General features: G+C 48.4%; 1 long non-coding RNA gene across 4 annotated transcripts in view; it reads right to left on the bottom strand.

The window, feature by feature from the left end:
• The window catches only part of LOC135970048 (uncharacterized), a 122,176-nt gene that overhangs the window by 54,914 nt on the left and 52,070 nt on the right, over positions 1-15,192 (bottom strand). For 3 of the 4 annotated variants that reach the window (XR_012433171.1, XR_010585484.2, XR_010585485.2), the window contains exon 1: positions 2,051-2,613. The exons of the other annotated variant lie outside the window; for it this stretch is intronic. This is a non-coding gene — a long non-coding RNA (uncharacterized lncRNA). Of the gene's footprint in view, positions 1-2,050; positions 2,614-15,192 lie in introns of those variants that run through there. 4 annotated transcript variants of the gene reach the window in all.

Here is a 15,192-nt window from a genome sequence, read left to right as displayed (position 1 = left end):
AAAAACTAAATGGATATATTAAAGAAAAAAGACAAATGTTTGACTTCGGGGGTTTGCCTACGACTTGGATAAGAATGATTTTCTTCTGGCCAAGCAGGGAGCAGCTGGACCAGACTGGAGGGAAGGAAAAACAAATTTCCACTCTGACCTCAGTTGGACACCAGAGTCTTCCCTGTCAGAATGTGGGTGTAGTGCTTCCAACACACCAGCCTCTGACAAAACTCGGCCCAAGGGTGTGGGAAAAGGCCGTCTACTTCTGAAAAATCTATAAAGTACAGACACATCAAAAGCTTCAGAAGACTGTAAAGTGCCAAGGAGACCACTGCACCCTTGGAGTTTACAGAAAATGGCCAGCATCACACGTGCCTGAGGTCCAGGTTCAGCTCCCAGCTGCCGCGACACCGTGAGCGCAGTCCTGGCTTCCCCTCTGATGCAGAGAGCTGGAAACTCTGCTGGCAGCACTCAGAGCTCAGAACATTCTAGATGAAAGCAACGTGTTCCTTTTAAAATGGGGAACCGGGGCAGCACAACTGAAGCTCTACGACTGTCTCAACTACTGGGTTTCGGGGTAGCATTAGGAAATCGTGAGAATCCAAACCTCAATTTCATACAGATTCCAAACTCACTGCAGGTTCCAGAGTTTCCTGAAGCATTCTTCCAATTTATCACTCAGGATTCCCTTGCCAAAGCTAATAAAGTCTAAATTCCTTACCGAAAAGCCACCATAAGCACCACCACAAATAAGATCAACTAACGCCCGCCCTTTGCACCAAACCTATAAACTGTTACTCACAGAAGACTGCGCTGGAGGCAGCTCTCAGCTGACGCCGAATCCGTGAGACTTCATTATCCCCATTTTGGATCGAGTGTGAAGACTGTCAGCAAACCAGGGCCCCAGTGTGAAGTAGAGAACAGATTCTCTGACACCTGCCTGAACATTTTCTTCCCACCTGTCTTGGATATTGAGCACCCTCAGAGCTACTGAGTCACCCACATTTGCAGGTCATTTATCCAGCCACCAGGAGAACATAATTATGCGATAAAAATGCCTTCTCAGGGCTTTGTCATACTCAACAACGCAGCTCAGAAGGCTTGTGTAAGCCCAAGAAAGGGGGAAGCGTCCTCCAAATAGACAAAGACCAAGGAAAACCGTGCAGCGACTCTCTCAAGACAGCAGAAACAGAGCCTGCTGTAGCCTTTCAGGCCATGCTGGCCACAGCCCTGCGTTAGGTGGCACCATTTCCACACATGCAGCCTGCTGGGCCCATTTGAAAGGTCCCGATTGCGAGACACTCACCCCCACTTCCAGTTTCTGCAAGACCCGCTGCAGCCCCACTCCACCGCGGGGGCCGACTGTTCAAGTTTTCCCGGCGAGACCCCTCAGAGCCTGCACAGCGTCTGAGACTGGGAAGCACCAAGGATCCAGAAACGCACAAACCCGTTCTCCTCATGCTGCTTTCTGGGTTCCAAGTTGTCTTAAGAACGAGTCCTGCATAAAGCTCGGACTGGGGAGCCAGCCACAGCCCAGCAGCACCCAGCTCATGTGCTCCACCCACCCCACAGAGGACCACGGAGGCCCCAGCACACTCTGTCCGCGGGGCAAGACACCAGAAACAGACACAGTTCAGTGTTCTGCCACCCACCCCGCTGCCCTAATTACCTGCTGTGATCTGAATTCTCATTGGTTGGGTAGGTGATCCCACAGCTCCGCTGCCCTAATTACCTGCTGTGATCTGAAATTGCATTGGTTGGGAAGGGGATCTCACTGCTCAAGCACTCCCTGCTGCCTCCTTGCAAACAACATAAAAAATCCAAAACCTCTCTGAACGTTTACTATAACCTCAAAACAAGACCCATCACCAGACCAGGGAAGATACACACGCACATCTGACAGCTGGTGGGCGTCAGTGACCGACGCCACGGCTTCCGTGTGGCGTGTGAAGCGGGAGGCCTGTCACGGTGACTCAGGCTGGGGTCTGAATAGGGGTCTTCCAAGCAACTAGGCAACCAGGACGCACACCCCAAAACCCAAGTCCCCGCACTCATGTACCTGGCAGAAATGCTGCGTGGCCATTGACACCAGTTGTGCACCAAGACCGATCTGTGTCCTGTGGCCCTCACAACGTCTGTACACGTCTGGGCCCAGCACAGGCACGCATGGCACCCTGCTCGCCTCCAGTGGGGCTCTCTCCTACCAAGGGGGATGGTCCTGAAGTCCGTTGAGATTTCCAAAGCTCTACAAAGTCGTCCTTCCTCCTGCTTGTTCAGAAGACCTAAAGCCCTGAAGACACCAGTGAGAATTGACCTAGCCTCTTAAGGCAGCTCAAACACCTAAACACAGGAACGCTGGACCTCTCTGCCCTCGGGAGCAGCCAATAACCCACTGGGCTAAGCAGAAGGCACAGATGTCACATCCAGAAGCCAGTGGCGCTCACATTTGCATTCCAAGAGCCACCCTTGTGAGTCCCTCCAAGGCTTCCAAGTCCCACTTGATTGTTTTCATCGTATCTCTATAACATCAGAGACATTATATCTCATGGTATCTATGAGATCCTCTCTACTTTTATGAGCATATATGCTCCCTGACTTACCATGGGATGAAACTGTTCCAATAAACCCAGCGTAAGCTGAAAATATCCTAAATAGAAAGTGCATTTGACATAATAGTTTCAACTTACAATGGATTCATTCAGAGGCAGCCCATCTCGGGCCGAACAATGCACTGAGTGTGACTAGTTCACACCATCACAAGGTTGGGAAAAAAAATCACAAACGTAACCATTGTGAGCCAGGGACCATCTGTATTGTGGCTCCTGTCTTCAGAGACAACAGAAACCTCTTCTTAGACAAGAATCACAATTTATAATCCTCAAAATGTTAAACTTAGTTTAACAATCTACAGATTCAAACAAAGCCAAAGTAGGCCCACAAGACCGTTTGTGCCATTCGCTAAGACACACGACTCTGTAATAACCCTCACCACAGCCCCTCAGGGTGAGTCCCAGAGGTGGGTGAGGCTTGTAGCTACGGACACTAACAAAACCAAAATCAGAGTACGCAGGTGCAGTCAAGACATATGACTTCTCCACTAGCATATGCACAAATGTTTATCAGCAAATCTGATCTTTGCTTTAACTCCCTCTCATGACCTAAAAAGGAGTCCACCACACACACACACACACACACACACACACACACACACCACTTCAAAAACATAATTCGTACTTGCATTCAATTCTGGGCATTTGGAATAGACCTAATGGGGGATTAAACCTCTCCTCCAACCCATTGCTTAGTCTTCTTTGAGGATGAAGGATTTTGCATAACACAAGTCAGCATATAAAAGATCTTGTATAGAAACAGACTTTCAAGTGGTCCTCATTAGAGTGATTCAACTAATATACAAAAGACCCAACACACAGCACAATGTCTATTAGAAGAATGATTAATTTGTTCCCCTCAAAATCCTAATATCTACACAGAAAAAATACCCGATACACATTTTATCATTCTTTACCAGTATAGTCATACAAAGGAGTATCACAAAAGCGAAAGAACACATTTGGTTTGACTCACAGTTCTAAATTTAATATAAAATTGCTAAAACCACCAAGACAAACATGACTATGAAATATTTAACGATCTTCACCTAAATTCAAGTCACCATTCAACCACCAATACCTCTGCTCTCCTTACAGGAACTTTCCAAAAGTAAATTTTGGAATTAACAGGACAAATTTTTCTAGTGATAGAAATTAGGAAGAAATTGGTTGAAGGTGGTTCCTTGGCTGTCAAACTTTTTCTTAATAATATTTTGTAAAATAAAAGCATCAAACAGATCTTTACATTAACTTACAATCTATCAGGCAATACTGGAGCAAGCTTTAAATATTAGCCACATTCTGTCAGGGCTGACTAACATTAAATCAGCATCAGTCTCATGTCTTGCAGTATCCACAGCTCATCTTCTCAAAACCACTTAAGATTTCATAATTAACTCAATTAAACAATCTAAGTCATCTCCTTGATCATTGACATGAAGGGATAATTTTCCCCCAAAATAGTACCTCTTTCCTTGACATGATTTAATCTGTGGTTAGAGTATTTAACAGGATTTCTTTCCTTCTTAGAAAATAAAATATACACCTTTCCAATATGAAAAACACTAACTGATAATGCTATAGCTTAACCAGGTCAAAAGGGTTTTTTTTTAAAAAAAAGTTAAAAAAAGAACCTAACTGCATCTTTGGACCTTATGTGAGGTAGTGTCCAGGGTCACTGGGACCCCCACTTGGTCAGTGCAGCTGGGTACCAATTAAAGACAGAAACCCAAGGGTTCACTCAAAGCCCCTTCCCAGCTCTTCATCCTAGTGGAAGCCATGGGCACAAAGGAATGCGGCATTCCACGGAGGACTTTGGGGAATGGCTGCTTGAGAACATCAAAGTGGCTCACGTCCTCCAAGTATAAAGCCAGTGACTGCTCTCAGCTTCAATGCAGTACCATCCACAGCAGCCAAGGTCTGGAATCACCTGAGTGTCCGTCAACAGGGGATGAAGGGAACGTGACCCGAACATACACAGGAGCAATACTCCACCACACAGCTGAGATCCCTGTCATCTGCGACAGGATGGATGGAGCTGGAGGATATACGTTAAGCAAATGAGCCAAGCAAAGAAATGGAGCATGTTCTCACTCATAAGCAGGAGCTGAGAGCAGATCTCATGGAGGCCAAGAGTAGGTGGTCAACAGGGCCCAGCAGAGCCCACTCATAAGCAGGATGGGCAGAGGCTTGTAACGGGCACAAACACACAGCCTAATGGGAGCACAAGCCCTACTATTGATAAATCAGCAGGGGGATGGCAGTGGGTCATCTACTGTGTATTTCAAAACAGCTAGGAGAGAATAACTTGAACATTACCAGCATAAGGAAAAGAAAATATTTAAAGTGAAAGACATCCCAAGTACACAGATTTCATCAATACAGGGATGAATCAAGATATCACATGCACTCTGAAAACATGTACACATATTATGTATCAACAAAAACAAAAACCAATGACAGAACCATTTGCGAAGCATGTGCAGGAGAAGAATGGGAAGCCTGACATGATGTGGCTGTGTGTCCCCACCCAAATCTCATGCTGAACTCTAACCCTTTGTTGGAAGTGAGCCCTGGTGGGAGTGACTCATGGGGGTGGTTTCTAATGGTTTAGCACAATCCCCCAAGTGCTGTCCTCATGGTAGTTCTGAGATCTGGTTGTTTGGAGGTGCATGGCACCTTCCCCTTCACTCTCTCTCCCCTTCCAGCCATGTGAAGACATGCCCACCTCCCCTTCACCTTCCACTCTAAGTTTCCCCAGATGTAGAAACCTGTACAGCCCACAGAACTGTATGCCGATTAAACCTTTTTTTTCCTTATTACCCAGCCTCAGGTAATTCTTTATAGCAGTGGAAGAACAGTACAGTCCTCAGGACCAGCAGTGTTTTCTTTCTCCCCAGGAGCCAACAAGGTCCCACACACTAGCTGGTTTTCCAAAGCCTTTGCCAGAATGCTGAGGCTGTTTTGGGGATACGGACTTTCCCCATCTCTGGCAAACCAGATGGGGCATCCTATTTGCCTCTTACCACCTTTCTCAGACAAACCCTACCTCTGAAACATCCTCCGCCAGGGGCCTCCTTCAGCAGCAGCAAAGCTGAGTATTCCTTGCACCTCCCTTCTTCTGAACAAGTAAACATCTTAAGCTTATTTTTCCATCTTCCCAGCTCATTGAAAAAAATATCTTATGCTTTCTATTTTCCTAACACACACACGGAAGAGAAGTGCCGTGAGGGCAGGGGCTCTTGCTTTCCCGGATCTGAGCCTGGCCCTCAAACACTAGACGAATTCATACTGACACGATATCCAGAAGCAGAAATGCAAATATCCACATGACTTCAAATACCCTAAGGATCTAACAGGCCGAGTGGCCCATGTAACTATGGTTTGTGCTGGGCCATTCAACTGGTGTCCAAATCCCTGTCCAAGTGAGCTCTTTAATTTTGGGACTTTTCAGACAGCTGTTTTTTTGTTGTTGGTGGTGGTGGTGGTGTTCTGTTTTGTTTTTATTAAAGGGATCTATTACAGTTACAATCAAGAATATCCCAGGCCGAGTGTGGTGGCTCATGCCTGTAATCCTAGCACTTTGGGAGGCCAAGGTGAGCTAATCAAATGAGGTCAGGAGTTCAAGACCAGCCTGGCCAACATGTTGAAACCCCATCTCTACTAATACAAAAATGAACCAGCCATGGTGGCAGGCACTTATAATCCCAGCTACTCAGGAGGCTGAGGCAGGAGAATGGCGTGAACCAGGAGGTGAGGCTGCAGTGAGCCAAGATCGCGCCACTGCATTCCAGCCTGGGCAACACAAGACTGTCTCAAAAAAATGAAAATACACCAATACGCCCAGTGAGTTCTTCACCAACATCAGATACATCAGTTTAAAGAAAAATAATATGAATGCATGTTTTTAAATTTCAGTGTTGAATTTAACCATATCTTTTAAGAAGATATGAAGATAGAAGTTTCCCAAGGATCGGGGGAGAAAAAAGCAGTTAAGAAAATGTTAAAACCTCAGGAGAAAAACAAGTATGGGGTAAGACCTCAAGGCAAAACTTTTTCCTTGCACTTTGATTTCAAAAGAACAGAGATGCCCAAAATATGAACTCTCCCATCTGCATTTTATATTCCTCTCTGTCCTTTGAAGGACTGGAGATGGGATTCCAGGTTCCAAAGTGCCCGGCCAGGGCTCACATCAGGCCAATTCCTCTACGTCCTTTGAAAGGCTGGAGATGGGATCCCAGGTTCCAAAGTGCCTGGTCACGGCTCACATCAGGCGGCATCTTTCACAGCTGTTTACTCCCCTGACCGTGCTTAGAGAGCTCTGTGGCCCAATTTACACAAAAAGGTCCTAATTTACACACGTTCATCACTTTGAGCAGAGTCTCAAGAAATGAGACAAATATTGACACTCCACAGAAGCAAGTATTCTCTTCCGAAAAGTCAAGTGTCAGGTTCCCATGAGCCAGGCAGCTTGGTTACAGAAAGCACTGGCTGACTTGCTGGTTTAATGTTAAATGCATTTAAAATGTTAAGTGATCCGGCCCCCCTCCCAGTGGGTGTGTACGTTGAGCTGGTTGCAGTAGTGATGCACAGACCACGTGGTTTTGCTTCAAGCAGAGGACCCCACACCCAGGAAGAGACCAAAGGACGGCATCGAGGTCTAGGACAGTTCTAAGGAGAGCTGCAGTCTGAATGCCTCGTCTGCAAATAGTCTCTCATTTCAGAGGAAATCACTGAACAGAGTTAGTAACACGTGAATTTTAAAAATTCATATTTCTAATTTCATCCCATTAGAACTTTTGAAGAACAGATATGCACCTGCTCCAAGTCAATGAGAGGACACTCAGTCCCTCACAGGTCCTCGGCCTCCGCCTCTCACCTAGAGAACGTCAGCTCAAGCCAATCACAGCGCAGTGCGATTTTCTATAATATGCACGCCTGCATCTGAGCTGAGATGTGAATGTCTGGAATGTGCCTGCCAGGCCCAGGAAGAACTGCAGCAGCTGTGGGGACATAAGCCGCTAAGGAATCCGATTTGGAGGGAACTCGAGGCAACTAAAACTAGTTCCACTGGTTTTTCTTAGCAAGGCTTGACCAGGCAAACTCTTATCACTGTTGCTAATTCATGGTAATTGGGATGGGGACTTAACAGTAAGTAATTAGAGCAATTCTAGAATTTGCTACTCAATTACAATGGCACAGATTCCTGAGAATGGAAGAACTGTTGCCCAGGAATAGAGTTCAACAGGTCCTCCCCATACCCCAGGAAACATGACATTTCCATGCACCCCTGCTTTGTTCCCTGGCCACCTGATCTCAGCCGTCTGATGGCATCACTCCCCAGAGCTGGAAACACCTGACCTCTTGTCACCCTCCCATCTGCCCTGCTTTCCTCCAGCCCGGGAGACTCAGCGATGCCCACATACAGGACCAGGAAACCAGGGTTATCCTAAACCAGTGCCTGCATTCAAAGTCCTCCATGGCAGGACAATCACCAACGGCCAATACTCCCAGAACCTTCCACCTCAAAACAGGAGCACATCTGGATTCAAGCTGACAACGCTGCATTCTCTTTGCCATGTACATATGGAGGCATGTCAGGTTCCACCTAAAGGTATCAAGTTTCACGCTGGTCAGGAGCCCAAACCTAGTCACTCTGCATGATCTCAATTCACCATCCACAGAGAAGCCTGCAGTTTTCCTCTGGTGCACGGTGTGGACGGTGGATGCATTTCCTCTGAAAATTTGGAGACGGGATCCTGGCCAAGGAGGCCAGTCACCCTAGCCCCTGCAAGGCCCAGACGTGCCCCTCTGCTGTCTGCACACAGTACCCAAGTCTAGCAGTGCTGGCTCTGTGGTGGGATCCATCTGGGCCTCAGAGGACCCGGGGCACAGGAACCGTGCAGCCTGGCTGTAGCCAGAGGCCTAAAGGATCCCCACGAGGCTCTCCAGCCAAGGTGCCCCCACCACAGGCACAGCCATTCAAGAGAACTGCCAGCTGAACCGGAAACGTCCCAATCTGCTCAGCCAACACAGAAAGATAACAGCCACCTACAGCTGCTGAGCCCCGAAACGTGGCCACTGGGCCTGAAGGGCTGAATCCGGAATTTAATCTGTGAAGTTCTTTTCAAATGTGTTTGGCTATGTAATCAAATCTTTATTCTAATTAAATTTAAAGGAGCCTCTGGCTATGGGCTCCCTTGTCGGGCATCACAGCTCCAGGGAATAAGAATGGGAAGGAGAAGCCCAGAGCCTCTCTGCATTCTCCGCCCTAATTCAGCACGTCATCATAAGGAAAGGCACTCCAGCAGGAGAGGTGTGCACAGGAAGAACTGGGTTGGCCCTGACACAAGCATGACCCCCATGGCATCACAGCTGCCTCAGCCAACAGGCAAAAGACAATGATGCCCACCTGGACAGGTCACCGGATGTGATGATGCACCCCAAGCCCTAGTCCCACAGCAGCCAGAGACCACCCGCTGCTCGTCCCAGGTGAAACACAAGCCCTAGTCCCACAGCAGCCAGAGACCACACGCTGCTTGTCCCGGGTGAAACAGGCAGAGCTGCCCGAGCCCTCAAAAGCAGGAAGAATTAAAGAGGCAATTCCCGTGATTCCCACAACACATGACACTCCTGGGAGACAGACACAGGCTTCGCTGTGAAAGTGCAGAGGACGGTGCAGTTCCTATGTGGGCTGCTTCTTCCAACAATCAGGGAAGAAACCAGATCCATTTCCTTGTAGGAGAATCATTTGTACCGTGATTAGACAGAAGGTGGCCGATGTTATCAAATCATCAAGCACTGCACGGCTGTGTCTCCAAGGCGGGCCTGGAAACTTCCAGCCACCCGCCTAGAGGCCACAGTGCTTACAATGGAGATACGGGTGACTGAGGTCTGGCTTCCTCAGGGAAGCCAAATTTGAACTTTCATCACTGAGGAATCGCTCATTTACAGTCACTCACCCTCAATGCAGAAGAGGGCTCAAGACACTGCACCAGACTTCAACACTCAGGGTTAGGGTCAGGGTCAAATTCACAAGATTTACAAAATGTATTTACTTGGGATGCCGGAAGAGATGTAGCTTCACACCGCCCCAGCTGCAGGGTTTGCTTAGCCCTTTCACCAGTGGATCTCACCAACAAACACATCCACGCCTCATCCATGGCAGCACAGAAAACCACTTGGAAGACAGCCACTCCCACCAAGCTTCCTGACTTTGGTGTTTAAAATCTACATCATTTAAAATCTGTATCTCATACGTGAGATTACACTTCTCCGAACAGACATTGCGATTGTCATTTCACCCAAAAGGGCTTTAGGAAATGACACGCGGTCCAGACGCCAGAGGTAGCCTAATTCCTTTGTGCCTGTATGGAGGCTTCACAGATACAGCCCGGTCACATTAATGACCATATGAGAAGCTCAGGGCATAGACGAACTCAGTGCTGAATTTTTCCATTTTTCGCCCTTTTGTTTTATCCAGAAGACAGCTGAGAGGCGCTCTGGCAGATCATCTCCTTGAGTATAATGACTCCAGCCACTTCTCTTCACCCCAGGTCACCCCTCAGTCACACGCTTTTGAGAAGCCAAAGCAATTCTGTTCTCTTCACGCTGGGTTCCAGGCACTAAATTCCTCCGTTTTATCAATTAGATTATCAAGCAGCCGTTTGTAATCTGGACTGCAATCTGATACAAAATTTAAGGCTAATTTAGGTTGCGGTAACAGCTCCTATTTACGTTATAGACAAGGCATGAATGAAAACTTTAATCTGTTCATAGGACCAATTTTGTAAACAAACCAATTATTCAAGCAATGATTGTCTTCAGTTAGATGCAAATTTCTTTGCTCATAAAAGATTTTCCAGTAGGAATTTTTAAATCCATGGTCTGTGTTTCCTGAGCCTGTCTCTGCACCATCCCCTGAGTGCACAGCAGAACTCAGGGCATCCCATAAGCAGGCCCACTGAAGAGAATAAGCCCACAGCCCCCAGCCCAGGAATCAAGTCCGAGCCCCAGCAGCCCCTCGTCCAGCCGGGACTTCCTCACCAGCACAGCACCCAGAGGTCTTCCAGGTTTAATGCCACGTGTGCGTGGAAAGTAGAGTGGTGGAAAGACCACAGGGGACATTCTACAAATGCAAATTCCCTCCTGGAACAGCCCAGCAACCCTCTGTACCGTCCCCAAAGTACCCATGCCAGGCAGGCATAGAGAGTCTAATGGGGTGCCTAGGAATCAGCATTTAACACAATTCTGATGAATAAAAAAGTTTGAGAGGCCGGTCAGCGAGGGGCTGCTGTGGCCTCCACTCATTTGCAGGCTCTGAAGAGACACCGATTCAGGTAACAGGCCAGACAGGACAGGACAAGGATGGGAAAGTGGAGGGCAAATTCCATGGACCACCAACCACCCCGCCATCCCCACTGAGACTCTGTGATTTAAGGAGAAGCAAAGCCAGGGAGAAAAGATGCTCGCACCATGCGAGGGACTGAGATTTCACCTAAAACGCACAGCATGTGGCTGAGGGCCAAGGTTGGGTAAGCCGGGAGCACAGAACGGGATTCACAGGCCCAGAGGTGCCCCCCACACCCAGACCCCGGGTAGACCTCCCAAGTACTGCCTGTGTCTCCTGCCTGGTTTATTTCCTTCCCCCCTTCTACTGTGTTGGTTTCTCAGCCGCCCCCCACCACCACACACCCCTCTCTAAAAGCTTGGTGGACTGAAAAGGGCGGGGGGGGGGTGGTAAGAGCTGGGCTCTGGGGCCAACGTCCTGCCTGAGACATTAGTTCCAACCCACCCAGCTGTGATGTGAGCCCGAGATTTCTCAAATGTGAGATGGGAAGGTAACTGAACCCACTTCCCAGGATGGCTGTGGAGACTGAGATCACATAGCCACACGTCAGCGTCCAGCACACGTGGGACCCCAGCTGTGTTGCCCTTGGTGGGAATCCCTCTATGCCCCCTCTGCTACCAGAGCCAACTCCCAGCAGTAGCTGTGGAGGGTGCATCCTCTATTCCCACTCCACTCACCTATCGCTCCACCCAGTGACCTGCCACGCAGCGGCCACCAGCAAATCCGGCCCCACTGGATAACCAACCACCACCAACCTCCCCCCACTTTGAGGCATCTTCCACTTGCAGTTCCGAAGCAAGGAGAAACCGCCCTCAAGGGCGCTCACCTGTTCCTTATTGCACGTAATGACCAGGGCCACCAGCAAACCCGGCTCCACCGTCCAGGTTCTGGTGGGTTACTGCCCCCCTCCCCCACTTCCTCCGGCGGTGTCTGGGAGGCTCAGAAACTGCCCTCCAAGGGCACTCATCGGTTCCTTATTGCACTAATACCTCATTTACAGAAGTCCACTTTGACTTCCAGCACTACAGGCCTACAGGCCAACCAGAACCCAGTTTTCCTTTGGCCATCTAATGCCAGAAAAAAATCTGTTTCTTAGAGACTTTCATAATTTATATTAATGAACCGTTTGACCATACATAAAATGTTATAAATGTATGAGGCTTTACAACTTGGCAGATGTGTAACTCACATGTTATGATTGAATCCAACTGTTGAAGATATTTGTTTCACTGGAAGGTGACACTTTAGGAATCCTGCTTGCAAGCTCCAAGAGCTTGAGGTCACGTCCACCTCACCAGCATCCCAGAGACCCAGCACTGTCCCACTCTGTGTTTAAAATTCCAAAATACTCTTTCAAAATGCTACTGGCATTTGGTTTGCACATAAAATGCTAAAAACCTTCCAGTGAAACAAATATCTTCAACAGTTGGATTCAATCATAACATGTGAGTTACACATCTGCCAAGTTGTAAAGCCTCATACATTTATAACATTTTATGTATGGTCAAACGGTTCATTAATATAAATTATGAAAGTCTCTAAGAAACAGATTTTTTTCTGGCATTAGATGGCCAAAGGAAAACTGGGTTCTGGTTGGCCTGTAGGCCTGTAGAGGCAGACATATCTGCTGACACAACCAAGCTCCTTCCCACTGACATGGCCGCATCCCAGGCCCCTCACCCGGACGCCCGCAGGCCCCTGGAGGAGCAAGCTGACCTGCCCACATTTCTCAAATACACAGCTGTTGCTCACACTGCAGATAGAGTTCAAGGCACGAGCAGGCCACCACGCTAAAAATACCACGCAGCGTCCACGCCAGGTGACGGTGTTTTCACTCCATCCCAAAAGCCCCATGTATGAGTTTACAGCCATGATTACTACATGAATTTTTAGACCCTCAAGACATACTTTGTTTACTTTTATGCAACAAAGTTAAAAGACTATCACTCAGATATAGGCTCTGAAACTGTGGAATAATTATTTGGGAACAGAGCCTCTGCCAGATCAGGATAAGCACTTGGGACAACACCCCGTGACCTCGGTCCACACAAACCCATCCAGACCAGAGGCCTCCCGCATTGCTATGTAATTTCTGTAAATGAGGTATTAGTGCAATAAGGAACAGATGAGTGCTCTTGGAGGGCAGTTTCTGAGGCTCCCAACCACACGGCCACATTAAGGCTGAAGCCGCACCACCTCCAGAAACACTGTCCCTCGCCGAGGTGTGCCTGGCTTCTCCCTTTTTCCAGAACTTAACAAAACCTGAAAGGACAGGTCTGTGTAGAAAACCACAAACTACTTGCGATTCCTCTTCCCAGGTCAGGCTGTAGGAAGCTCATCTCGGCCCTCACCGTGTTCTGACCTTGGTTCCCATAAGAAATAAAGTCAGATTTCTAGTCCCTGTCTCCTGGGCGGTGTGGCAGGCATACATACCTTCAGTTACATGAGGAAAGGCATGGCGAGCCCCCTTCCTTCAGTAAAGCTGCACAGTTCCCCGAACCCTGATGCCATCCCCCTCACGCCACTGTGAACACCTGGACAGAGAACATTTCAATGCGTGCACCTTCGTGGGCTGGTTTTCTATTTCTCCACTAAATCACCCCAAAGTTAGCGCCCTGAACACTGACTTATTTTCTCCCATTTCTGAAAGCTGGAGTCCAAAACAGGTCCCACCAGCTAACGTCGAGGTGTCGACAGGGCTGGCTCTGGGGAAGCGACCGTCTCCTCGCCTCCCGCAGCCTCTAGAGGCTTCCGCATCCCCTGGTCCATATGGCACCTACTGTCTTCAGGACCCACAGCAGCCCTGACGGCCCCTCAGCAGGAAGACGCAGAATGTCAGGAGCCCGGGCTCCAGTGCTAGGGCCAAGCCTCCGCACCCTCCCAGCTCCTCACACACGCCCGTGCGAGCTAATAGAGATTCCACTTTAACTAGTGTCACCTGTGTAAGGGGTAAGTGCCCAGCTGTGAACTGGTTAACCTCGCTCACACAGACCCCGGGAATAACCTCACAGGCCATGGACCACTTCACAATGAGTGACCACCTGCTCGGGGACCTCCATGTCCCAGTAGAGCCCTCCGGTGCCTCCCCGTGGACTCAGGGTCTGCAGCACCAGAGGGCCCTGGATAAAAAAGACAGCTCCCATGTCAGGACGCACTCACCAGCGGTTGGGTTCCCGGTACTTTAAGTAGCCAAGGTGGACAAGCCGGGCCCTGTGCAACTCCATCACAAGAATAACGGCTGCACGTGGTGAGTGCACGGGTGACCACCCCTCAGCCCAGATGGCCGCACTAAGCACATCACCGCCGTGACCTCCAATGAGACTCAGCTGCTGGCACAGTCCAGGTATCGGCCCCCAAGAACATTCTGGATCACAATTCACAGTAGTGATTGTGATCAGGGCCACACATGGCTGAATGTATTTACAGGAGGACGCCACAGCCGATCTGGCTGGACTGAGAACATTTCCCATTGTACATTCTTACAACACCATTTTATTTGCGCTTTATTAAACTTTTATGGCTTTTTTCTGCCTATCTACTTTATGGGAGTGTTTCTTGTTCTTATGACTGCAGTGACACTTTAAGCTACAACTATTAATGTGTAAAATTAGTTTGGAAGACGCCTTCTCATTAAACATTTCACAAGCAAGCAGTCAGAGGCACCTAACCCGGAGGCCTGTTTTCTTCTCTGAGCCAAACCTACATTGGACTCAAAGAAAAGGGCACACGGAGAGGGGCTGGATCTCCAGCGCCCATTCCTAGGGGGCCTCCTGGGGAGCAGATATGGAGGGAGAAGCCCTGGGCTACGGCACCGTCGTACTAAAGAAAAGTCCATTTGGGTAAATGTAAGTGCCAGACTTAAGAGATTAAGTAAACCATGAAAAGAAACCACTAACCACAGCTTCTCCAAAACAGAACTAAACTCCCTTTAGTTTGAATTGGAAAAGCAGAAGTGATGATCAGAATACAAAAAAAAATGACAAAGTATCTGAACACAGGAGAATAATCAAGGGCCACTGTCTCTTCCTGTGTCAGTGGGAGCCTCGCATCTAAGCTGGATTTAGAAGGTTGCTGCTTTGGACTGAAAGTTATCCTCAAACCGTTTGTAAGCAAGTGGAGCAGAACGCTTCAATTATTTCAAGGTTTAGCGGTAAAGCTCTGTAACTCTCACAACTATTTTAATTGGTGTGAATTTTAAAGTGACTCAATCTGTTGGCTGGAGTATCTAACCGCTTACCCACG

The sequence above is a fragment of the Macaca fascicularis genome, chromosome 3 (genome assembly GCF_037993035.2).
Source record: "Macaca fascicularis isolate 582-1 chromosome 3, T2T-MFA8v1.1".
NCBI lineage: Eukaryota > Metazoa > Chordata > Mammalia > Primates > Cercopithecidae > Macaca > Macaca fascicularis.
Note: the sequence above shows the minus strand (reverse complement) of the source record. Positions and strands in the feature narration are given on the sequence as shown.